The sequence below is a fragment of the Jaculus jaculus genome, unplaced genomic scaffold (genome assembly GCF_020740685.1).
Source record: "Jaculus jaculus isolate mJacJac1 unplaced genomic scaffold, mJacJac1.mat.Y.cur mat_scaffold_44_1_1196519_arrow_ctg1, whole genome shotgun sequence".
Taxonomy (NCBI): Eukaryota; Metazoa; Chordata; class Mammalia; order Rodentia; family Dipodidae; genus Jaculus; species Jaculus jaculus.
The window spans coordinates 70,976-97,247 of record NW_025423497.1 but is presented as its reverse complement, the minus strand read 5'-3'; positions in this window follow the sequence as shown (position 1 = coordinate 97,247).

Genomic DNA, 26,272 nt, shown 5'->3' with positions numbered 1-26,272 from the left:
TTTGCTATAAGCCAAAGAACTCATGTTTAACTCTCCATGGGCCACATGCCAGAAGCAGTGCCTCAACTGTGCAATGTTGCACATGCACACAAGACAGTACACATTTCTGCAGTTTGTTCACAGAGGCCGAAGGCCCTGACACACCCATTCTTGTTGTCTCTCTTTTTCTTTCTTCAATTTTCTGTCTGTCTCTCTTTCTCAATAAATTTTAAAAAGTATTCATATAAGCCATATAGAAACCCACTTCTTCAGTAGCATGTATACAGGAGAGAATGTGAGTGATTTGGGACAGAAGTTTCTTGTAAAGGTAGACAATGCTGTGCTTAAAAGCCAAAGATTGAGTTCCGGTTAAGATGGCGGCGTAGGTACCACGCCAAAGCAGCCTAGGGGGGAAAAAGACCAAAAAAACTCAGCAAAATACACACTTTTACTAAAAAGTGAGGTGTATAGGAAATTGAGGCGGCAGCGGAGAAGTAGAAGAGTTCCAGAGCATCCAGAGCCTGCACAGGAGGGAACAGCGGCTCCGGGGCGGCTCAGCCACCCGCCGCAGCCGCGGAGCAGCAGAAAGCCGCCAGACTCTCGGCTCAAGCCGCAGGACAAGCCAGGTGCGGGATTTTCCCATCACACCACGCTCTCCACAACTGGGGAAACGTGAGGGGAGAGCGGCAGCGAGCAACGGAGGGAAGAGCAGACCGCGAGGTAGAAGCACACGTGGAACAGCGATACAACCAGAGCAGCCGCGGCTCCCTCCCCTCCCCCACCACCTGAACCCAGCTCCAGCGAACACAGTAGCGGCCCGGGACCCGGCCACGCCAACTTGGGCTGACAGCAGGACCCAAGCAGGAGCAGAGTTCGGCAGCAACTTCAGCGGCTCCAGCACCGGTACCAGTGGCCCCAGCAGCAGCGGACCCAGGAGCGGCAGCGGCGGCAGATCCCGCAGCAGCGGCTTCAGGGTGAGCAGCGGCGGTGGACACGGCAGCGGCAGCTTCAGCAGCGGTGGTGGCTCCGGGGGTGGCAGCTACAACAGCAGCAGAGGCAGCAGCAGCGGCTCAGTTTGCCCCGTAGGAAAAGCAAGTGCCCAGCTCCAGAAATCAGAACAGCAGCCCGACGACCCAGGCAGCAACTTGACTGAGACCACAATCACCCAAGGTAACTGGGATTGCACCAGGGAAGGGTCTTACTTGGTCACAAGCTGACTTGTATCCCTCAACAGACCAGAAATCTAAACCTCTTTGTTGATAGAGGATCTGGTCATTATAATAACTACTCTTGCATACATACTCGGGGCTGTTTTTGATTGAATGTGTACAGTGTTTAGTTAAATTTTAGAATCTACCAGTATTTTATTCCACTCAGCCTGCTTGAATACTCCTATAGCAGGGAAACTCAACCCCTAAGAACATCTTTGTAGATACTCTGAGAGTCTTAAGAGCCACACCTAATACCTTAAGGTCCTACGCTGAAAATATATTACATCAAATCAATTGATACAGCTAAGAATACACAGCTAGCTAGAAAATCCAAGCATTAACTTAATCCAAGATGCAAAAATATATACATTATAACACAAGAAACACTAAAAAGCAAGACGATATAAATCCACCTAAAAGTATTAATGCATCAGAAATGTACTCCAGTGAGAAAGAGTTAGAGGAAATGCCTGAGAAAGAGTTCAAAAGAATAATTATAAATATGTTCAAAGAGGTCAAAGAACACATGAAAACAGTCAAAGAAGAAATCAAAGAGGAAATCAAAGAGGAAATCAAAGGAATCAAAGAAGAGGCAGGACACCAATTTAATGAAATAAAGAAGGCAATACAAGACATAAATAGGGAAATAGAAATAATAAAGAAAAACCAGTCAGAATTACTAGCAATGAAGAACACAGTTAATGAAATAAAAAACTCTGTAGAAAATCTCACCAGTAGGATGGATGAGGGAGAGGACAGAATATCTAAGCTAGAAGATCAGGTGGCAGACCTAATGCAGTCCAACAAAGAGAAAGACAAACTTATAGAAAAGTATGAGTGGGAATTTCAAGATATTCGGGACACTATGAAAAGATCCAATATAAGAATTCAGGGCATAGTAGAAGAAGAACTCCACTCCAGAGGCATAGTAGGCATCTTCAACAAAATCATAGAGGAAAATTTTCCCCAAATTGGGAAAGAGGTGCCAATACAGATACAGGAAGCCTTTAGAACCCCAGCCAGACAAAACCCAGAAAGAAACTCTCCTCGCCACATTATACTCAAACTTCCAAACACACAAACCAAAGAAAAAATATTGAAAGCAGTGAGAGAAAAAAAACAAGTTACCTACAAAAGCAAGCCCATCAGGATTACAGCAGATTATTCAACACAAACTTTTAAAGCCAGAAGGGCTTGGAGTGATATATTCCAAGTTCTGAAAGATAACAACTGTCAACCAAGGTTACTTTATCCTGCAAAGTTATCCATCCAAATAGATGGAGAAATAAAGACATTCCATGACAAAAGCAGGTTAAAGGAGTATCTGAAGACAAAACCAGCTCTACAGAAAATACTTGATAGAATCCTCCATGCTGAACAAAAGGAAAAGCACACATATAAGGAACCTAGAAAAAACCAGCTATACTCAAATACCAGTTAACAGAAGAGAGCACAGGTAGAACAAGTAACACACACACACACACACAAATGGCAAACATAAATACACACCTTTCAATAATATCTCTTAATATCAACGGTCTCAATGCCCCAACGAAAAGACATAGATTTGCAGACTGGGTTAAAAAGCAGGATCCTACAATTTGTTGTCTCCAAGAAACTCACCTTTCTACAAAGGATAGACATTATCTTAGGGTGAGAGGTTGGAAGACAGTGTTTCAAGCAAATGGGCCTAGAAAACAAGCAGGGGTTGCTATCCTAATATCAGACAGGGTAGACTTTAGTCCGACGTTAGTCAAAAAAGATAAGGAAGGTCACTTTATATTGATTAAGGGCACACTCCAACAGGAGGACATTACAATCCTAAACATATATACACCTAACATGGGGGCTCCCAAAATCATCAAACAAACACTATTAGAACTAAGGTCACAGAAAACACCAAACACAGTGGTGGTGGGTGACTTTAACACCCCACTCTCATCAATTGACAGGTCATCCAGGGAAAGAATAAACAGAGAGGCATCTGGACTAAATGAGGTCATAGAAGGAATGGACCTAACAGATATATACAGGACATTTCATCCAAAGGCTGCAGAATATACATTCTTTTCAGCAGCACATGGAACATTCTCTAAAATAGACCATATATTAGGACACAAAGCAAATCTTAACAAATTCAGGAAAATTGAAATAATTCCTTGCGTTCTATCTGACCACAATGGAATTAAACTACAAATCAGTAGCAAGAAAGGCTATAGAGCATACACAAAATCATGGAAACTAAACAATACACTACTAAATGATGAGTGGGTCAATGAAGAAATCAAAAAGGAAATCAAAAAATTTATAGAGTCAAATGATAATGAGAACACAACATACCAAAATCTCTGGGACACAATGAAGGCAGTTCTAAGAGGTAAATTTATAGCCTTAAGTGCCTATATTAAGAAATTAGAAAGGTCGCAAGTAAACGACCTAATGCTTCACCTTAAAGCCTTGGAAAAAGAAGAACAAGGCAAACCAAAAAGTAGTAGACGGGAAGAAATAATAAAGATTAGGGCAGAAATTAATGAAATAGAAACAAAAAGAACAATCCAAAGAATTAATGAAACAAAGAGTTGGTTCTTTGAAAGGATAAACAAGATTGATAAACCCTTAGCAAATCTGACCAAAAGAAAGAGAGAAGAGACACAAATTAATAAAATCAGAGATGAACAAGGTAACATCACAACAGATTCCAGAGAAATTCAAAAAATTATAGGGACATACTATAAAAGCATATACTCCACAAAGTATGAAAATCTGAAAGAAATGGATGATTTCCTTGATCTATATGACCTACCTAAATTAAATCAAAATGAGATTAATCACTTAAATAGACCTATAACAAACATGAAGATCCGAGCAGTTATCAATAATCTCCCAACTAAAAAAAGCCCAGGCCCGGATGGATTCACTGCTGAATTTTACCAGACTTTTAAGGAAGAGCTAACACCATTGCTTCTTAAGCTTTTCCAGGAAATAGAAAAAGAAGGAATCCTACCAAACTCCTTCTATGAGGCCAGCATCACCCTGATACCAAAACCAGGCAAAGATAGAACAAAAAAAGAAAATTACAGACCAATCTCCCTCATGAACATAGATGCAAAAATTCTCAACAAAATATTGGCAAACAGAATACAAGAGTATATCAAAAAGATCATTCACCCTGACCAAGTAGGCTTTATCCCAGAGATGCAGGGATGGTTCAACATACGCAAATCTATAAATGTAATACATTACATAAATGGGTTGAAGGACAAAAATCACATGATCATCTCATTAGATGCAGAGAAAGCATTTGACAAAATCCAACATCCCTTCATGATAAAAGTCCTACAGAGACTGGGAATAGAAGGAACATATCTCAATATAATAAAGGCTATTTATGACAAGCCTACAGCCAACATATTACTAAATGGGGAAAAACTGGAAGCTTTTCCACTAAAATCAGGAACAAGACAAGGGTGTCCACTGTCTCCACTTCTATTTAATATAGTTTTGGACGTCTTAGCCATAGCAATAAGGCAAGAGACACACATAAAAGGGATACAAATTGGAAAGGAAGAAATCAAGTTATCATTATTTGCAGATGACATGATTCTATACATAAAGGACCCTAAAGACTCTACTAGCAAGCTGTTAGAGCTGATCAAAAACCTACAGCAATGTAGCAGGATACAAAATAAATACACAGAAATCAGTAGCCTTCGTATATGCTAACAACAAACACACAGAGGATGAAATCAGAGAATCACTCCCATTCACAATTGCATCCAAAAAAATAAAATACCTTGGAATAAACCTAACCAAGGAAGTAAAGAATCTATACAATGAGAACTTTAAAACACTCAAGCGAGAAATTGCAGAAGACACTAGAAAGTGGAGAAACATCCCTTGTTCCTGGCTTGGAAGAATCAATATCGTGAAAATGGCAATCTTACCTAAAGCAATCTACACATTTAATGCAATCCCTATCAAAATTCCAAAGGCTTTCTTCATGGAATTAGAAAAAACAATCCAAAAATTCATTTGGAATCACAAAAAACCTCGAATATCTAAAATAATACTGAGCAACAAAAAAGAGGCTGGTGGTATCACCATACCTGATTTTAACCTATACTACAGAGCCATAGTAACAAAAACAGCATGGTACTGGCACAAAAACAGACATGTAGATCAGTAGAACAGAATAGAGGACCCAGATGTAAGCCCAAGTAGCTATAGCCACCTGATATTCGATAAAAATGCCAAAAATACTCATTGGAGAAGAGACAGCCTCTTCAGCAAATGGTGTTTTGAAAACTGGATAAATATCTGCAGAAGGATGAAAATAGATTCTTCTCTCTCGCCATGCACAAGAATTAAGTCCAAATGGATTAAAGACCTTAACATCAGACCGGAAACTTTGAAACTGCTAGAGGAAAAAGTTGGGGAAACCCTCCAACATATTGGTCTTGGCAAAGACTTTCTAAATACAACCCCAATTGCTCAGGCAATAAAACCACAGATTAACCACTGGGACCTAATGAAATTACAAAGATTTTGCACCGCAAAGGACACAGTGAAAAAAGCAAAGAGGCAACCTACAGAATGGGAAAAAATCTTCGCCAGCTATATATCTGATAAAGGATTAATATCTAGGATATACAAAGAACTCAAAAAGATAACTAATAAGGAATCAAACAGGCCAATCAAAAAATGGGCTAAGGAGCTAAATAGAGAGTTCTCAAAGGAAGAAATACGAATGGCATATAAGCACCTAAAAAAATGTTCTACGTCACTAGTCATCAGGGAAATGCAGATTAAAACTACATTGAGATTCCATCTCACTCCTGTCAGATTGGCCACCATCATGAAAACAAATGATCATAAATGTTGGCGGGGATGTGGAAAAAAAGGAACCCTTCTGCACTGCTGGTGGGAATGCAATCTGGTCCAGCCATTGTGGAAAACAGTGTGGAGGTTCCTAAAGCAGCTAGAGATTGATCTACCATATGACCCAGCTATAGCACTCCTAGGCATATATCCAAAGGATTCATCTCATTTCCTTAGAAGTACATGCTCAACCATGTTTATTGCTGCTCAATTTATAATAGCTGGGAAATGGAACCAGCCTAGATGTCCCTCAACAGATGAGTGGATAATGAAGATGTGGTACATTTATACAATGGAGTTCTACTCAGCGGTAAAGAAAAATGAAGTTATGAAATTTGCAGAAAAATGGATGGACCTGGAAAGTATTATACTAAGTCAGGTAACCCAGGCCCAGAAAGCCAAGCGCCACATGTTCTCTCTCATATGGGGATCCTAGCTACAGATGACTGGGCTTCTGTGTGAGAATGAAAATACTTAGTAGCAGAGGCCAGTAAGTTGAAAAGGAGACATAAAGGGTGGAGAAAGGAAGGGAGGAGGATACTTAATAGTTGATATTGTATATATGTAATTACAATGATTGTAATGGGGAGGTAATATGATTGAGAATGGAATTTCAAACGGGAAAGTGTGGGGGTGGGGAGGGAGGGAATTACCATGGGATATATTTTATAATCATGGAAAATGTTAATAAAAATTAAAAAAATAAAAATAAAAAAAAAGAAAAAAAAAAACAAAAAACGAGCAAAAAAAAAAAAAAAAAAAAAAGCCAAAGATTATACTTAGAAAAGTTTCAGTTCCTGGTGTTGTAAAATATCTAGTGACGTTTGGGCCAGTGAGATGCCTGATGATCCACTCCCCCCAAAAACCACTGCAGGCTATGGCCAAGGTCTGTGGTTGCCCACCAGAATTATATGGCAAGACAGTACTGCTGAAGACTCCATTAGCCTGTGCTGCAGGTAAATGAGAAACACAGCTGCAGCTAACCTGGAGCCTTTTCTCTTTGACTAGCAGTCAGGATCCTGGAAAGAGTATGCACCTTATTTGGGGTGAAGCCATGGATGGTCTTATCCAACAGTGGACTCTGCAAACTTGATGGCTGGCCAGCTAGACCAAATGTACAACTCATAAAATGGTGTTATGTCTGTTATGAGTGAAACCAACTGCTCTCTGATTGGCCTTGAAGATGGTTTCCAAGGGAAAGAATTCATGGCTAGTACTGAAAACTTAATAAAGATCTATTTCTGGGCAGGTCACAAGTCCTTGAGAGGAAATTACTACTGTCATCAGGTTAAATGGATATATTTTATCCACCAATATGCCCTCTAGATATGTACCTTTATGAACACATATTAGTGCTCACTTTTGGTTAGAGACACTTTTCAGAAGGGAGTGAACACTGGGATGACTCGATGCTTACCATCATGATGAGAAGAAGTGACATTGGGGAGTTCAGTACTAAGTGAAGTATCTCTACCACACCTTCCAAGGCTTAGGGACCAATGCAGAAATTATGGCAGAAAGAATTTAAGAGCCAAATGCCTACTATGCTGCCTTCCAGAATGGCCTCACAGAGGTTAATGTTGCCTACATAAGACCTGCATAATAAGATGGAAAAAATATTACATTACAATATCAGAGAGACCTGTTCGAAAAGAGATTCAGTGGAAGAGATATTTGTAAAGATGAAAAGAAAGGGTGGTGAGAGGAAATTGTGACAATATTGTATACTTGTATGGAAACTGTCCATAAAAATTTAAAAATATGCTGACAGAAAGCTGGAAGAAGCCATTCTACATGTAGTTTAATGGGAGAAAGAGATACCTCCAGTGAAGATACTCAGCAGTGGACACTGAAGTCTTATAATAGGTCAGCCAGGCCAAACGAGCCAACGGGTGCAATAGCAGCACGTCTGTCATGGTGGAAACCAACTGCCCTCCAATTGGACTGGAGGCCCACTCCATGGGAGGGAATAGATCCCTGATACTGGAAACTGAAAACAGGGGTAGTCATGAGCCCTAGGGGTGTAACATCTGCTGCTGCTGGATAAATGTATATACTATGCTTATCAAACTGCCCAGTAAGCACTTCTCTTAATATCCATACTCATATATTAATGCTACTCTCACTTTGGATAGAGAATCTTCTATTTTCAGGTGGCAGTGACCTTGGGACGACTCAGAAGGTATCATGGTGCTGGAAAGAAATGACTAGAATACTGAGTAACATCTCAACAACAACTTCCAAGGGTCAGGGTCGAATGCGGAAGAGGTGGTGGAAAGAATGTAAGAGCCAAAGGAAGTGTAGGACTCCTTACAATGTGCTCCCTCCAGACATAAAATGGCCTGGAAATCCATGAACTCATAGTACCTGACACTACCTGCACAACACCATCAGAAGAGGAGGAAAAGATGATGACATTAAAATAAAAGAGACTGACTGAGAAATGGGGAGGGGATATAATGGAGAATGGAATTTCAAAGGGGAAAATGGGGGGAGGGAGGGTATAAACATGGGATATTTTTTATAATCCTAGAAAATGTTAATAAATTTAAGGAAAAAAATTATTATATACAAAACATAGGCAACAAAAATAATGGAAGAAAGTGTCCACTTATTAAAATTTCACTATGAATTTAAGAGGATATAAATAAATCATATGGAATCCTACATTTTGGACAAAGGAATACTCAGGTAACATACAAGGTTGCTAAAAAATTTTCAGTGCCATGGATGGGATACCTTCCTGTGAGTTGTTGGCCAGGGAGGTGCCTGATGCCCCCAAAATATTAGAAGCCATTGCTGAGGCCCTTGGATTCCCACCATGAATAGATGGTAAGACCCTATTGCTGAAGACTCCATATACTTGGGCTGCAAGGCCACTGAGAAATCCTGCTGGAACTGAGGTAAAAACTTCCTCTATGTAGACCAGCTGACAGAAAGCTGGAAGAAGCCATTCTGCATGTAGTTCAATGAGAAAAAGAGAAATCACCAAAGAAGGTAATCAACAGTGGACACTACATGCCTTACAATTGGCCAGCCAGGCCAAATGAGCCAACAGGTGCAATAGTGGCACGTCTATCATGGTGGAAACCAACTGCCCTCCAATGGGACTGGATGCCCACCGCATGGGAGGGAATACAACCCTGATACTGAAAACTTAAAACAGGGGTAGTCATGAACACTAGGGGTGTAACATCTGCTGATGTCTGGATAAATGTATATACTATGCTTATCAAACTGCCCAGTATGCACTTCTCCTAATATTCATACCCTTATATTAATGCTGCTCTCACTTTGGTTATAGAATCTTCTCTTTTCAGATGGCAGTGACCTTGGGACGACTCAAAAGGTATCAGGGTGATGGAAAGAAATGACTAGAGTACCAAGTAACATCTCAATCACACCTTGGAAGGTGTGATTGGGTCTAATGCGGAAGAGGTGGTGGAAAGAATGTAAGAGCCAAAGGAAGGGTAGGACTCCTTACAACGTGCTCCCTCCAGACATAAAATGGCCTGCATATCCATGGCCTCACAGTGCCTGACACTACCTGCACAAGACCATCATAAGAGGAGGAAAAGATCATGACATCAAAATTAAAAGAGAGACTGATTGAGAAGAAAGGGGGCATGATGGAGAATGGAGTTTCAAAGGGAAAAGTGGGGGGAGGGGAGATAGTACCCTGGGGTATTTTTTATAATCAAGGAAGTTGTTAATAAAAATTTGGAAGAAAAAAAATTGACTATGATATGTAAAGAACTCAAAATAAAGAAATCCAAAATCAAACAATGAATATAAATGGGATATGGAACTGAACAGAAAGTTCTCAAAAGACAAAATACGAATGGGCAAAAATATTTCAAAAACTATTGCACATTTTAGCCATCAGGGAAATGCATATTAGAATGACTTTGTGGTTTAGAGAGTTGTAACTGATTGCTGTATTATTCCAAATGAGGTTTAACATAAGAGGGAATGTATCTGATAATAAACACCTATTCAAAAAATCTATGATTTGGGGCTGGAGAGATGGTTTAGCAGTTAACACACTTGCATGTGAAGCCTAGGGATTCAGGTTTGATTTTTTGTTATGGATGTAAGCCAGATGCTCATGCATCTGGAGTTTGTTTTCAGTGGATAGAGGCCCTGGCATGCCAATTCTCTCCCTTCCTACCCCCCACCTCCCGTCTGCCTTATTCTTTCTCAAATAAATCAATTAAATACTTTAAAAAATTATGATTTGGAAAGATACAGTCCCTGAGGGAAGCTATTAGCATTTGGCTAAATGAAAACATTGTACCTATCAAATTTCTCTCTAAAGATTTATTTTTGCCCATAGATTTGTGATGCTCTAACTTAGGTTCAGATAAATTCTTTTGCGGGATGGTGGTGACTATTAAGAAGGCTCAAATGTCATCAAAGTTCAAAGAAAAAACGACTGTTGGAATGGAGAGATGGCTTTGCCATTAAGGTCTTTGCTTATAAAGCCAAATACCCAGGCTCGAGACCCTGGAACCTATATAAGCCAGATGTACAAGGTAGTGTTTGCATCTGGAATGTGTTTGTAGCAGCTGGAATCCCAGGGGTGCCAATTCTCTCCTTCTCTCTCTCCCTCTCTGTCTCTCTTTCTCTCTCTCTCTCTCTTAAATAATAAATAAAAATAAAAATATCTTACAAAGAAAAGGTGACTGCTCAGTTCTTAACACTAAATTAGACATCGATGTCACCTAATGCAAGGCTCGGTAACAACACTGAAGAGGGTGCTAAAAGGCCTTTGGAAAGCTATCTTCTACACACCTTGCATCCTTTGTATTCATAAGCATCCTTTGTATTCATGACTTCACAGCAGGTGTCATCACTCGCACAGGACTTACACAATACGGGATACATCAACTTTTCCAGGTGGATGACGATGGAGGTAAAAAAAAGACATCAAAATAGAAGAGGGACAAGCAAGATAAAGAAGTGGTTCAGTAGAAGGACAATGCAGAAGAAAGGACTGAAGATGAAAAGAGAAGAGAATAATGATCAAACTAATTACGGATCTGTGTGAAGATTGTCAATAAAACTCTTTTGAAAAAGTACAAAAAGTGTATTGAGGAGATGGCTCAGCTATTAAAGGTGGTTGGCTATAAAGTGTATTCAATTCTCAAGTCACACATATATAAGCAGGTGTAAACACTGGAAAAATAAAATCTCACATTTGTTTGTAGCAGAAAGAGACCTTCTGCACCCATACTTCTCCTACATATATAAATAATAAATAAATAACACTCATAGCCCTTAAAGTACAAGAAAATTAGTGAGGTTTATAATCTAGTTATGGGCCGGAGCGATGGCTTAGTGGTAAAGGCTCTTGTTTGCAAATCCAAAGGACTCAGATTCAATTACCCAGAACCCATGTAAGCCAAATGCAAAGGGGGCACATGTGTCTGGAGTTCATGTGCAGTTGCTAGCGACCCTGGTGTGCCCATTATCTCCTTCTCCCTCTCTCTCTCTCTTTCTCTCTCTCTCTCTCTCTCTCTCTCTCTCTCTCTCTCTGGCTGTCTCTCTTCTACCCCTCAGCTTGCAAATAAATATTTTTTCAAAAGAATCTAGTTACAACCTAACCTATTTGCACACAAATTCTTAGTTGATTAGACTTAAAACTAACCCATCTCCTGTGTACATAAGTCTCAATTATATCGGAAGCATATCCCCTACAACTTTATGTTACCTAATTGCCACAGAAAATAATCTCTCATAGAAAACATATACCAGAAGCTGGAGATATGGCTCAAATGTACAGGTGCTTGCTTGCCAAGCCTGGCACCCCAAGTTCAAATCAAGGGTACTGATGGAAACCACGTACACAAACTGGCACCCCCAGTTCAAATCAGGAGTGCTGATGGAAACCACCTATACAAACTGGAACCCCCATTTCAAATCAAGAGTACTGATGGAAACCACGTACACAAACTGGCACCCTAAGTTCAAATCAAGAGTACTAATGGAAACCACGTACACAAACTGGCACCCCAAGTTCAAATCAAGAGTACTGACGGAAACCACGTACACAAACTGGCACCGCAAGTTCAAATCAAAAGTACTGATGGAAACCACATAAAGAAACTGGCACAGGCCTCTGGAATTCGTTTGCAGTGTCAGGACTCCCTGTCATGTCCATTTCAGTCTTTCTCACCCTCCTGACCTCCATCTCTCTCTCTCTCCTCTGCTTCCAAATTAACATATAAAATATATTTTCAATATGTTTATAGCTTTTATCATCCTAAGAAAAAGGCACAATGACCATATAGGTCAGAAATATTTCTTGATTAGGATTAAAGCTTCATTTAGAGAATAAACACAGAGCATCTGACTTTATGAGTTGGCTCATACATAAAAGGAATATTTGGTCTACATTCATAGTGATTTTATAGCTTTAATGTTGAAATATCCAGGAATTAACTACTGCTGGGTATCTTTAATAAATCCAAACTCTACAGCTAGTCACACTGGCACACACCTTTAATCCAAGAACTAGGAAGGCAAAAGTACAAGGATCCCTGTGAGTTCAACGTCAGCCCTGGTCGAGAAAGTAAGTTCCAGGCCAGCTTCTGTTAGAATGATGCCCCATCTAGAAAACAAATTGAGAAACATACACAAATACTAACCTCTGCTTCAATGGACCTTCAACTGAATGAACTTCCAGTAAATAAACAAAAGTAATTAATAAAGATGTGCCCAGTGATTCAGGAATCAAACCACTGAAAACTTGCCCATGCCAAATAATGATTCATCTTTAAGACCAATGCCTGTGTTCTTGTCACATTAATTACATCATCTACTTTAAAGTATGTGCACACACATGCATTACAGTTACATTACCTCCCACCCAAAACTATCAATTTCAAAGAACTGTTGCTCTGTGCTTGACAACATATACAATGAAGAGACTTATAATGTTGTTATGAGACTATATACTCTTATTGCCACTTTACAAAACAGGAAATCAAATTTTACATTGGATAAAATGGTAGACTTAGCTTTGGCTATCTATGTTTAAATACTTCTGTAGCAGTTGTCTTCTTCTTCCTGGGACAAAACACCTGATCCACACACTCTCCAGACCCAAACTTCCCAGAACAATGAGTACACTCCATGACCATGTATTTTCTGCATCTGTAATACTTCAAAACACCAATGCCAAGTGGGTGATGCTGAAAAATTCATTCCAGGCTGAAATGAAGCCAGACTTCCAAGGACCAAGAAACTCCTTCAGCATTCTTACTTCAGGGCCCCCTTTTAAGCATACCTTCTCCTTTGAGCCTACCCTGGGTTGAGTCTCACCTGCAGTACGTAGTAGCTATTTCCCCCCGTCAGAGGAGCTAGACCACTCTTCAACAGGGTAAGCCTTTAACAAATGCAACTAAGGTGGCTACATACTCTGGGTCCTAAAACTTATCTGTACATTCTTCCTTCTTGCCAATCTTTATATCCTTCATATATTCTGCTCTACATTATTCTCCACCAAACAAATCAGTACATTACTTCTAAATTCATCATTACTCAAGGTCAAAGGACAACAGGAGAACAGTGAGAATATCAAACAAATTACATTTAGCCCAGATCCTAACAAAGACATCTTTCCTCTCTGAAAACTCAGGAGTCTACACAATTCATATGTCTTTCTGCATTTTAGTCCTTCATATTCTCATGTGAATGGCAAATTAACTTCTGCTTACAATCCTACACTTTTTGAGTCCAAAGTACCAGATTCCTTGCATATTCCTCCTTAAGTCTCGTTCCAAAAGACTAAAAATCACATGGTTGGGGGATGAAGAGATTGCTTAGTATTAGAGCACTTGCCTACAAATGCTAAGGACACAGGTTCAGTACACCACCACCCACATAAGCCAGATTCACAAGGTGGTGCATGCATCTTGAGTTCATTTGTGGTGGATAAAGGCCCTTGCATGGCCATATTTATTCTCTCTCTCTTTGAAACTAAAACTTTACAAAGTCACATGTTTGTGCTTTTTGTAGCATCAGCATCTTGGTAACAACTTTCTGTACTATTTACCTTATTACTTCAAAACAGCTTATGGAAAGACAAGGTTTATTTCCAACTGGCAGTTTTTCTTTGTTTAGTTGTTTGTTGTTTCTCTTCATTGCTCTCTTATTTAAAATATATATATATATATATATATATATATATATATATATATATATATATATATATATAATTTATTTAGTATATATTAAATACAAACAAATATATATATTTATATGTTTTTCTTTCTTATAATTAACAACTTCCATGATTGTGAACAATATGCCATGGTAATTCCCTGCTTCTGGATGCTTTGAAAAGAAACTTCATCATGATGGGGAAAACATGTCAAGAGCAAGCAGTTAGTCATAATGTCATCACACCATAATATAAGTAGAGAGTGAGCTTTGAGTACCCAGTGTGGCTGCAGAGATTAACATCGAGATCAGCACTTAGTAACACACCTCCTCTACATCACATAAAGGCTCCAATCTGGAGATCACATTCTTAAGTAATAAGAAGCTTGACCATATTATAGCTAGGAAACAAAACTGGGATTAGATAACCCCCTATCCCTGCTCAATTTATAACAGCTGGGAAATAGAACCAGCCTGAGCCACAAGACACTGGAGAGGGTATAATGAAGACTGACCTTAATCTTCTACAGCTTCTCGCCCTCTCTTTCAGTCTCTCTTCTAACTCTTTTATACTAGTTATCTTGTTCTGCATTTTCTTCGTGGGCACTTCAGCTGTAGCCTTGTCAATCTCATGTGAAGTATCACTAGAAAGCACCCTACTCCCAGTTCTTTTGTTGAGTGGGTCATTTACTCTGTCCTCACTAACTCATACACAAAAATGAACATGACTTATTTTACCCAACCCACCCTTAGCTATAATGTCATTGACAGAAACCATCATGCCTTATCTGATCTGAGGGATGTCTGAAGTAGTGTCTGGTTTTGATGTAGAATGAACTTCAGGCCCACTCACAGTATTTTTATATATAAAATTATTTATATATATTATTTATTATTATGTACAAATCAGACAATGAAATTATACCCCTGAACATAACATTACCACTATTGATGAAACAAGGCCTCTCACCATTCCACTTCTCAAAAGTAGAAGTACTCAAGAGGTAGCATTAACAGATGTTAAAACTATTACCAGCATCACAGAAACTAATACACTCTTAAGTCCTACAATTTATCTAAACTGATTGGTGGCTGAGGAAGACTAAATAAAACACAATCACGAAAAATCCCATTTGTTTATTTTTTAGGTAGGTTTCATCTAACCAAGGCTGAGCTAAAATTCACTATATACTCTCAGGGTGGTCTCCATCTCACGGTGTTCCTCCTAACTCTCATCCCAAGTGCTTGAGCCAGCTTGAAAATCCTGGTTTTGGCATCTAATATTCATATATGATAAATAATAACCATCATTATTTATGACACAGCAATTAATCAATTATACTCTTTGACTTATTTATATTAACACCAGTAATATTTATACTTACCACTAATTTCACCTTGACAATTTTACCTCCATCCCATATATACAATAGATCAGAAATTATAGTCATCTCTTCATTAATTTTATCAGTAAATATATTACAACCATTGTCAGGATGATGGATTAATCTCATAATACCACTAATATCTAATCTAATATTAATAATTACCCTTGTATCTGTAGCATTCCGACTACTCCAAGGCACTGACTGCATATTCATCAGCAAGTGGCACAGTTACAATGCAGCTCCACTAAGGTCCACAGCGCACAGCACAAACACCAGCTCTAATAATGTCCCCACGTGACATTCTCCACTTTACCTGAGCCTCTGCTTCTAGAAGCCTCGGCCTGGCCCGCACTTCCCAGGGCACTGACTGGAAACAGAAACATGCAGACCTGTGCTCGGCCCCTCCAGGTCTGCGGAGAACCGGGGTCTTCGCCCAACGCTGGCCATGCAGGGGCTGGACGCCCGCGGACCGGACAGGCGGCCCGAGTCGGTCCAGCCCTGCGTAGCCGAGCGCACCTGTGAGGAGACGAAGGTCCGCCTTGCCCAGCCTCTGTCCACCCGTCCGTCTGGTGTCTCCTGGGCGGACATCGCGGGGCTCCACTGCTCAGCCTCCATCTCCTGCATCCAGCGCTGCGGATCCACCTCAGCTCCTGAGTCCGCGGGCGCCGGTCCTGCCCTGGGCGGGGCTCTGTCTCCACAGCGACTGAGAGACGCGGAGCCTCCCGGCACTGACCTCATAAAGCACGATGCAAGCGGTGCGCATGCGCGGCCCTTCGAATAGCCCCGCCCTCCCAATCTTGCCTCACAGACGCCACACCCTCCGAGCATGCGCAGGACACTTTTTTTTTTTTTTTTTTTAAGAATGTTGAGACTGGATAGATAGATGGCTCAGCGGTAAAATCATTTGCCTGTAAAGTTCATCCACCCAATTATGGTTTCATTTTTACAGCCTGGTCATTCAAAGTGGGGTAGGAAGTTTTACCTGGTGTTTCTGATGTCCAATACGATAACCTAAAAATATAAACAGAAATGAATGAATATGCATAATGATGACATAGCCTGTTATAATTTAACTCAGAATTAACATAGGAAATTATGGTCCCAGCACAATAATGAAAACAATTAAGGTGCTTCCTGGGTATCTAATTTGTGTGATTGTGTAATGATTGTTTTGAAAACAAAATAGTAGAACTCTGTATGTCAAATGTAAATCTATACTCTGGAGGACAACTGAAACTTCCTGAAACACAAGTAAGTATTAAACCCAAGTGTAAATTCAGTATCACTGTGACTTGTTTCTTGGTTTTTGTGGGTTTCTTTTTTCTTTCTTTCTTTCTTTTTTTTGAGGTAGGGTCTCACTCTAGCTCAGGCTAACCTGGAATTCACTATATAATCTCAGGATGGCCTTGAACTCACAGTGATCCTCCTACCTCTGCCTCCCAAGGGCTGGAATTAAAGGTGTGCACCACCATTCCTGGCTGGTTTTTGAGGAAGCATCTCATTCTAACCCAGGCTGACCTGGAATTCACTATCTATTTCAGGGTGGCCTCATAGTCACAGCAATCCTCCTACTGCTATCTCCTGAGTTCTGGGATTAATGGTGGGTATCATTACACCCTACCACTATGACCTTCTGTATTAGAGCAAAACAATTGCTAATAAGCCATAAAAATCAGGCCACAGTGTTGACCAAACTGTCAATGCAAAATTCAATGGAAAAAGCTTTAGTTCTAAATATTCAAACCTGAATAATAGAACTCTGTTTTGATAGAACTTTGTTTTATATTTTCAACTCTACCTGCATTTTGAATCAAAGATAAGTAGGAACTATTACCTCATATTGTTGGTATCCATCAATTTCATCCAAAACTGGAGAAAGGAAAAAATAATATATGCATAATGAAGAAATATTTTCATAGCACTTCCCTTAATACTGGTATATGAGATCATCATCAGATTTTACTTTAGCAAAGAAAATTCAACTTTGGGCATGATAATTAATTTATGTTGTTTTTTTATATCTGTATTAAAAATGATATGAAGGACTCTGAATGTCAAAAAACACAGAAATCTGTATTTGTACATACACCTGAAATTAAACAAAGCACTAGAAATTATTACACAAATATTGCCAACTTGGAAACTAACTTAGCTATACCTTTCTTAATCACTGTAGCAATTAATTCCTAATAAAAGAATAAAGTCATAACAGTCTTTACCAATCTTCAAAGCAAGTTTCCACAGCCTTACATAACTAAAAACACCTATCAGAATAATAACGATATGTTAAAAATTAGTTTTCTCTGGCTGGAGATTTGGCTTAGCAGTTAAGGCACATGCCTACAAAGCCTAAGGACCCAGGTTCCATTCTCCATGTTCCACACAAACCAGATGCACATGGTGGCACATGTGTGCGTGTATAGTTTGTTTACACTACTACAGGCCCTGGAATGCCCATTCTCACTCTTTCTCTCTGTCTCTAATAAATAAATGAAAACAAATCTTGAAAAATTAGTTTTCATGTATTTTCATTTCATGTTTTAGCTTACAATATTTTTGTTTGTCTTTCAAGGTAGGGTCTTGCTCTATCCCCAGGTTACCTGGAATTCCCTATGTTGGTTCAGGGTAGCCTCAAATTCATAGTAATCCAGGGAAAACCTAAATTTTTTATTGTCAAATTGAGATACAATAGATTTCATGTAAGGATTCTCAGTGAAATGGTAAGAGACTACTTCATAATTATACACATTTAATCATTTCTGTTTTCACTTTTGATGGATATGAAAACATAAGATAATAGTTTTTACTCAACTTGGAATTAATATTTCAAATTTATTTAATTGTGTAATGTATGCAATGGAGATTTCAAATATTTACTGTCATATTTTGATACTAGATGTACATATAAACCAGGAGTGGTGGTGCATGCCTTTAATTCCAGCACAGGGAGGCCATAGTAGGAGATTTGCCATGAGTTCGAGGCCACCCTGAGAGTACAAAGATGTATATACAGCTAAAACACATGAAAGCAGAAATGTACCTTTGGAGAACATGGGTAGAAAAGAACAGTACCAGGACATGGAATAACAAGATTTACATTTTGGAGCACTGTAAATGACCCCATAGTTTCTGGTTTTTGTTGTTGTTGTTCTTGTTGTTATTTGTTTGTTTGTTTGTTTTGTTTTGTTTTTTGAGGTAAGGGATTTTTCTACCCAGGCTGGCCTAGAATTCACTATGTAGTTTCAGAGTAGCCTCAAACTCAGAAAGATCCTCCTATCTTGGCCTTTTGAGTACTGGGATTGAAGAAGTACACCACGGGCCTATTTCTTCTCCAGCAGGTGGAGCCTACTGGCAGCAGATCTTGAGTCCAGCCCTAAGATGTGTTCAGAATCAAATCTCCTTTGCTGGTACTGGCTGTTGTTTCTCTCTCTGCTGTGCTGTGGATATTTGAGGTGGGCCAAATTCTTCAAACATGATGAAGCTTTCCAGAGATGCAGTAGTTTTGAATCTGGATTGAGAAGGAATCAAATGAGGGATGGCAGGCCTTGCAAGCTAGCACCTTTCCCTGCTGAGCCATCTCCCCAGTCCACAGTTGGGATTGCTGACTCCTTCACTATTTGTCTTTCCACCATCTCCAGAAACATGCTCAGAAGTGAATACTTTCTTGCTCTTGATTGTTTCTCAGGACTGATGATCCAGAGTCATTTTTATCTGTTATTCCTTGAGCAGGAAGTATTACATAGCTACTCAGAGGGTGGTGTAAACATTGTCATTGCCTGATAATGTACCGCAAAAGTGCAGAGCTCAAGAATGACTTTGTCTGTCTGAACACCCTCCCCACACTTGTGAAAATTTTCACATGGAAGGTCTCTGGGAACTCTGCTTCCATATCTCTCCACTTTAGATCTTTTTCTAGAAAGTTGCATGGTTTTAACCATCAACAATGCTCATTTCACTATTTTTCCTTCTTTTGCTGCACGCTCCCTGTCTATCTCATTCAATATTTCCTTTCTGAGTTCCTCTTCCTTATTTACTTTTCATTCTCGCATACAAGAAAGTCTTCACTTGGTAATAATAACAGCAGCTCATTTAGTGACTTCCTCAGTTTCACTCTAGCTGAAGGTTGGTAACAAATAGAAACACTTGGCATTCACTTCACTCCTTCATTAATATCCATTAAAAGAGATATTCCCCACTGGTATTTGTGTCTTAGAAAAAAACTTCTTTTTAAATATTTTATTTATTTATTTTGATAGAAACATGCAGATAGAGAAAAAATCAGCACTCCAGAGACTCCACCCAGCTGCAAAAGAACTCCAGATGCATGAGGCATCTTGTGCATCTGGTTTACATGGGTCCTGGGGAACTGAACCTAGGTTTTTAGCTTTGTAGGCAAATTCCTAAAGTGACAAGCCATCTCACCAGCCCATAATTGCTTTTAAAATGGAAATTTCACATGTGTTTTTAATACCATTGAAATACATTATATAACTCATTTTTATATAAAATTTTGTAGGTAGTCTCTGAGAGTGTTTCCTCTGAGCGCTGCAGATGAAGCAGATAAAAATGAAGTAAAAGCAGTGGAAGGTAAGAATTATGGTGTATAGATGTATGTTATATAAGACATGCTTAAAGGCTATAGATATGACTTAGCAGCCAAGGCACTGCCTACAAAGCCAAAGGACCCACGTTTGAATCATCAGGACACAATTAAGCCAAATGCACAAGGTGCTACATGTATCTGGAGTTTGTTTCCGGCAGCTAAAGACCCTGGCATACCCATTTTTCTCTTTATCTGCCTTTTCTCTCTTTCAAATAGATAAAATAAAATAAATTTAAAAGCAGTTGTATATAAATTAAAGGACAATATTTAATATTTATATTTAATATTTAATATTCACACTATTTGAAAACCAACATTACTGATAGTCTCTAGTTCAAGCCAATATGTTCCCCTTTTCTGGCTACCTACTCTGCAAACTTAGCACATAAACCTGGAGCATGAATACCCTCAGGCAAGATACTTATTCATATGCATATTTCATAAGATGACCTAACACCTGTATTTCACACCTAATAGATGAGATGACTTTCATATAGTAAGAATACACAAAATCTCATAATGACACTATAAGCTGTCAGACACTTAAAGTTCTTCTTATAGATACCATAGATTTAGTGCTTAAATAAAGCATGGCTTGGAAATAAAATTTCTCGGTATAATTTACTGAAAGCAAACAAAACATTTAAAAACATGCTTCACTCCTGCCAACAAAGGATTACTTAAAAATTTTATTTCTGTAAACCACATGTAGTCGGGCTGGAGAGAGAGAGCCCAGTACACTGTTTGAGGACCTAAGCTTGACCTCCTGGACCTCTGTAAAATGTCCAGCATGGGTGCACACCTGTACTTTATTCTGGCCAGCCAGTCCAGGCTAATTTGTGGGTTTAAGCCAATGGGATATCCTGTTGCAAAAGAGAAGGAACTCATTCCCAAGTATGCAGGAGGTTGTTCTCAGGTCTCCACATGCACAACCACATATGCATGCATACAATGTGAAATCAAGAGTGCTTTATCTGCTGAGATGCCTCAATTAATACAGAGCTTGTGCTCCAACTGGTGTACCCTATTTCAACACCAAGGACTTCTGGAAAAAGCCAGCAGCCATAGCAACCTTTTATAATCACTGCATACTGATGCTAGTGGGAGATGGGAGGCTGAGACAAGTCTTCTCCCTGGAAGTCACTGGCAAGCAAGCAAAAGCAAACAAACAAACAGCAACAATAACAGAAAGAAAAAAAAAAACAGCAGGTGAAATCTAAAGTGAGCAACTAGGGTTGGAGAGAAGGCTTAGCAGTTAAGGTGCGTGCCTGTGAAGCCTAAGAACCAAGTTTGATTCTCCAGGTCACAAATAAGCCAGATGCACATGGTGGCACATGCATCTGGAGTTCATTTTCAGTGGGTAGAGGCCCTGATGTGCCCATTTTAACTCTCTCTCTCCCCCCCCCAATCTCTAATAAATAAGTAAAAATAAATCTTAAAAAATCTACTTAAAGTGAGCAACAATGCCACAAATGAGATGGACAGATGAAGTTATTCGCTGACCTCCACACAGAGGCCACACGCATGCACCTTCACACAAACAAACAAGAACACACACAGACTCTGCATCAAAATAAATGAGGACAAATCCATGACCTCATAGTGCCTGATACTACCTATACAAGACCATCATAAGAGGGGGAAAAGATCATGACATCAAAATAAAAGAGAGACTGATTGAGATAGGGAGGGGATATGATGGAGAATGAAATTTCAAAGGGGAAAGTGGGGGGAGGGAAGGTATTACCATGGGATATTTTTCATAATCATGGAAAATGTTATAAAAATGGAGAAAAAAATTAAAAATTAAAAGCAGTTCTACATACTTGAGTGTGATTATGTTTTACAAGAGTTTTTTTACGGAGAACGTTATTGCATGAACTTAGTGCATATTGGTCATAATCTCATTGGGTTATGTTCCTTCTCCATAAGACACATTCCACAGTGGGCCCTTCTCCTTTGGGATTTCGGTCTTCACTCTGGGGTCATCAGGTCACTAGTCTGTTTCTGGTGGGAGGACAATGCATGAGAGTACACGTTCCCACCCTGCGACTATTAGATTTTTTCCCTCCTCTCTTGAGCCATATTTTTCTGTATTAAACTATATATAAACCCTCATCTAGTAAAAGCCACACTTACACAGCATAGGAAAAGAAATATATATAAGTTCAAAGCATTTAATATCACATCATAAAGGCCTGAGTCATCAAGTCATGATATTCCTACACATTTTTTTCATGAATTGATTACAGAAATTTGTCATGCTCCAACTTAGGAATCCATGTGCACTTGTAATTGTTTTCATTTATTTATTGATTTATTTTGGATTTCAGGGTAGGTCTGCCCAAGCTCAGGATGACCTGGAACTCACCATATAGTCTCAGGGTGACTTTGAACTCTAAGCAACCCTCCTGCCACTGCCTCATGAATGCTGGGATTAAAATTTTGAACTACCATTTTCTGTCCCAGAAAATGTTATTAATTTATTTAATAATGTGAGAAAGTATTAAACTAGAAATCTGGAGTCCTGACTTAGGCTTTGCTTTTATTTTCACTAGGTTTGTAATTTTGGACATATCATTTACTCTCTCACACAGTGTTGCTTTATCTGCCACAAGAACCTGACAGATGAAGAAAGCTCTGGGCTCTTTTTAGTATCGAGGCTTGAAGGGCATGTGAGTACAGAATGAAATCAGACTTCTTGAGACTGTTAAACAGAAATAGAAAACCATTATTATTTACCTAGATGTTTCCTGCCACTGATCTTTCTACTTTGGCGTTTTGAATTTCATTCTATTAAAATAATAATAATAATAATAATAATAATAATTTCACAGGGGTCATGGCAAACTGAACTAAATCCAAGCATTGGAAGGTGGAGTCAGGAGAAGCAGGCTTTCAAGGCCAGCACTGGCTATACTGTGTTTCAGGCTAGCCTAGGTTTACATGGGAAACTCTTTCTCAAAAACATATCAAAGTAAAGTATAAAAAAGTAGTAGTTTTTCTTATATTTTAGCACATTTTCATTCATCTAGATGAAAAGAGAAAGATGGTGAAGAGAGGAAAGAATTAGGCGCTAGAAAGTCAAAGATTGTAAGAGGAATTGGGGACTGATTTCATGAAGCACAGACCACAGAAACAGGGGGAAGAAACCTAAAATGAGGGAGAAGTGAGTTTAAACATGAAAGAAATGGAGAGCATCAAGATGTTCTAGGAACTAAACAGGGAGATGGAGCACAATGGGGAGGGAGCCTGAGATTTCAAGCCTACACATAAAGCCCCAAGTGTGAAATCTACTCACAGTAAGACAAACAAGACAGAATTTGGTGACTGTTTACATTACATTAATGGAGTAGGAAGGTAGCTAAGGCAGGGTATGACTCAAAGGTAGCTTCTCTGAGAAGTCTTTTGTGGCCCAGTGTTTTCTCTATTGAATGTGAAAACCAATGATTCCTAACAGTTTTAATGGATACATTTTAGAAATAGTTAAGAAATCATACTTAGGGCAGTGTACTGGTTCACATCTGTATTGCACTCCAAGAGAGGCCTGGACAGGAGACCTCTCATGAGTTCAAACCCAAGTTATGGTGTGTAGTGATGTTAAGGCGAGCCTGGGCTGCAAAATGAGACTGTTTTATTTTTAAAGAAATGTATTCTTGTTATAACCATGCTATTAAAAGTTGGTACAGACAGTGCTGGGCAAACAATTTTGAGTCTATTAGTTCATTCTGAATTTTAAAGTATATGGATTTTGATATAAATATCAAAGAGCCAGAGACATGACTCAATGTTAAGGATGCTTCCTTGCAAAGCTTGACAGTACCCACATAAAACCTATGCACAAAGTGGCATGTGCACTTGCCTCAGCAGGTTTAAGCTCAATGGCTCTTTTATTCTCTCTCCTTTTTTTCTCTCTGCTTGAAAATAAAAGATTTTCAACAAAAATGATATGTCCTATTTTGCATCAGAAGTAGGTTTTAAGTAAAAGTGGCTTTTGGGCTCTGCAATCATATTCTTCTTAAGACTAATCATATACTTTCAGAGTACATACTCAGTCAGAACCATTAATGCATTTCAGACCTGAGATGAAAAGAAAAAAAACCTTCCTAGGAATGAAAAAATGGCAAAGGTTACATGTCTAATTCCATATATCTAAAACAACTTTATATATTTCTTGTTTTTTTTTTCCACAGAATTATTTAGCCTCAGGGAACAGCTCAGGAGAAAGCTCCTAGCTTAAACCCCAGATCAAAATAAATAAATACATGATAACAAATGATTTTAAACTTCTAAACTTTTCAATCATGTTCTGCCTATAATGACTTTTAGGACTTTGGTGTGAGAGTCCCTCAATGTCAACATTCACTCATGAACTTGATGTTGAGAATAAGTGTTTAAAAATCCTCTCTACATGCCCTCACTGCTTGGGATGTGCCTATGTGATCTGAACTGTCTTCCTAGTAGGACTGCTAACTGCCACATGGTGGTATTGTTCAGAAGGTGTAAAGGACCACAGCAGACAATGTGACACGCTTCACTCCTCACTGTGCACCACGTTGTTGTGTGGTTGTTTTGTCTCACGAGCCCAGGCTGTCGCCAACACCTGGATCCCCACAATCATCTCTCACCTGAGTATTCCCAGTGTTGCCTGTACAGGTGCTCTGTCTCGTCCCAGTTTCCTTGAAATACCTCTCTGTACAAATCACAGGTTCCCGTTTAGTGCGTTCTGTCCAAGGCTTCATTGATATGGTCACTGTGGCTGTATTTGCTGACAGGCAATTACTCATATTCAAGCCAGGTGGGGTAACTGTGCCTTCAATCCCACCAATCAGGAGGCTTGCAAGTTAGAGGTCAGCATGGGCAGCTCATCAGAAGAGTCTCTCCCCAAAAATACTTTATTTTGGACCTTTAAAAACATATATAGTTAAGAAATTTCATTTACTTATTTATCATATACAGGGAAAGGAAGCAGCGAGAGAATGGATGTGCAAGACTGTCTGGCCACTGCAAACTTCCAGACACATGTGCCATCTTGTGCTTCTGGCTTACTTTGGTACTGGGGAATAGAAATTGAGTCTTTAGGCTTTGCAGTCAACTTCCTTAACTGCAAAGCCATCTCTGTAGCACTATTGTGTGTGTGTGTGTGTGTGTGTGTGTGTGTGTGTGTGTGTGTGTGTGTGTCTGTGTGTGCCTTTGTATCTCAGCTTTTACCTCGGGTTAGAGTGGAACTCACTAACCGCCCCAGGCTGGCCTCTAACTCATGGCAATCTTCATCTATCAGCCTATAGAGGACTAGTAATGCACACATTTACCTCTGTGCTTCACTAGAAAAGTATTTTATTCAAAAGCCACTTCTTGGACTGGAGAGATAGCTTAGCAGTTAAGGCACTTGCTTGCAAAGCTTAAGGTCCCAATATCCACATAAGCCACATGCAGAAAATGACACATGCATCTCAATTTTGTTTACCGTGGCTATATGCTCTGATGCATCCTCCCTCCCTCCTTCTCTCTCTCTCTCTAAATGCAATAAATAAATGAAACTTCAAATACATTCAAAAAGCAGTTTATTTTTAGGCTGTGTTTGGTTTACTCATTAAAACTGACAAGGTCTCTTCCAAAATATTGCTTGTATAATAACTAAACTTCTACCATTAGTAAAGTGACTATACTTTGCCAGTGGCCCTTTATAGGGAGCACATTATATGAATCCAGCTAAGTCCTCTAAACAAAAAAAAAGAAAGAAAGAAATCACAAAGATATTTATGTGTAAAATTATGACATAGAAGCTGCGGACATGGCTCACCAATGACAGGTTCACAAGAATTAAAGGGTTCAATTCCCAGGCTACCCACATAAAACATGGACCAAAAACATGATACAAGTGTCTGTTGTTGCATTTTTAGTGTCAAGAGACTCTTGAATGCCTATACACATCTAAATACACATATTTTTTTCTTTTTTCAAAGAAAAAGACATTCTGTCAGATGTTGTGGCATACACCTTTAATCCTAGCACTCTGGAGGGAGAGGTAGGCAGATACCTATGAA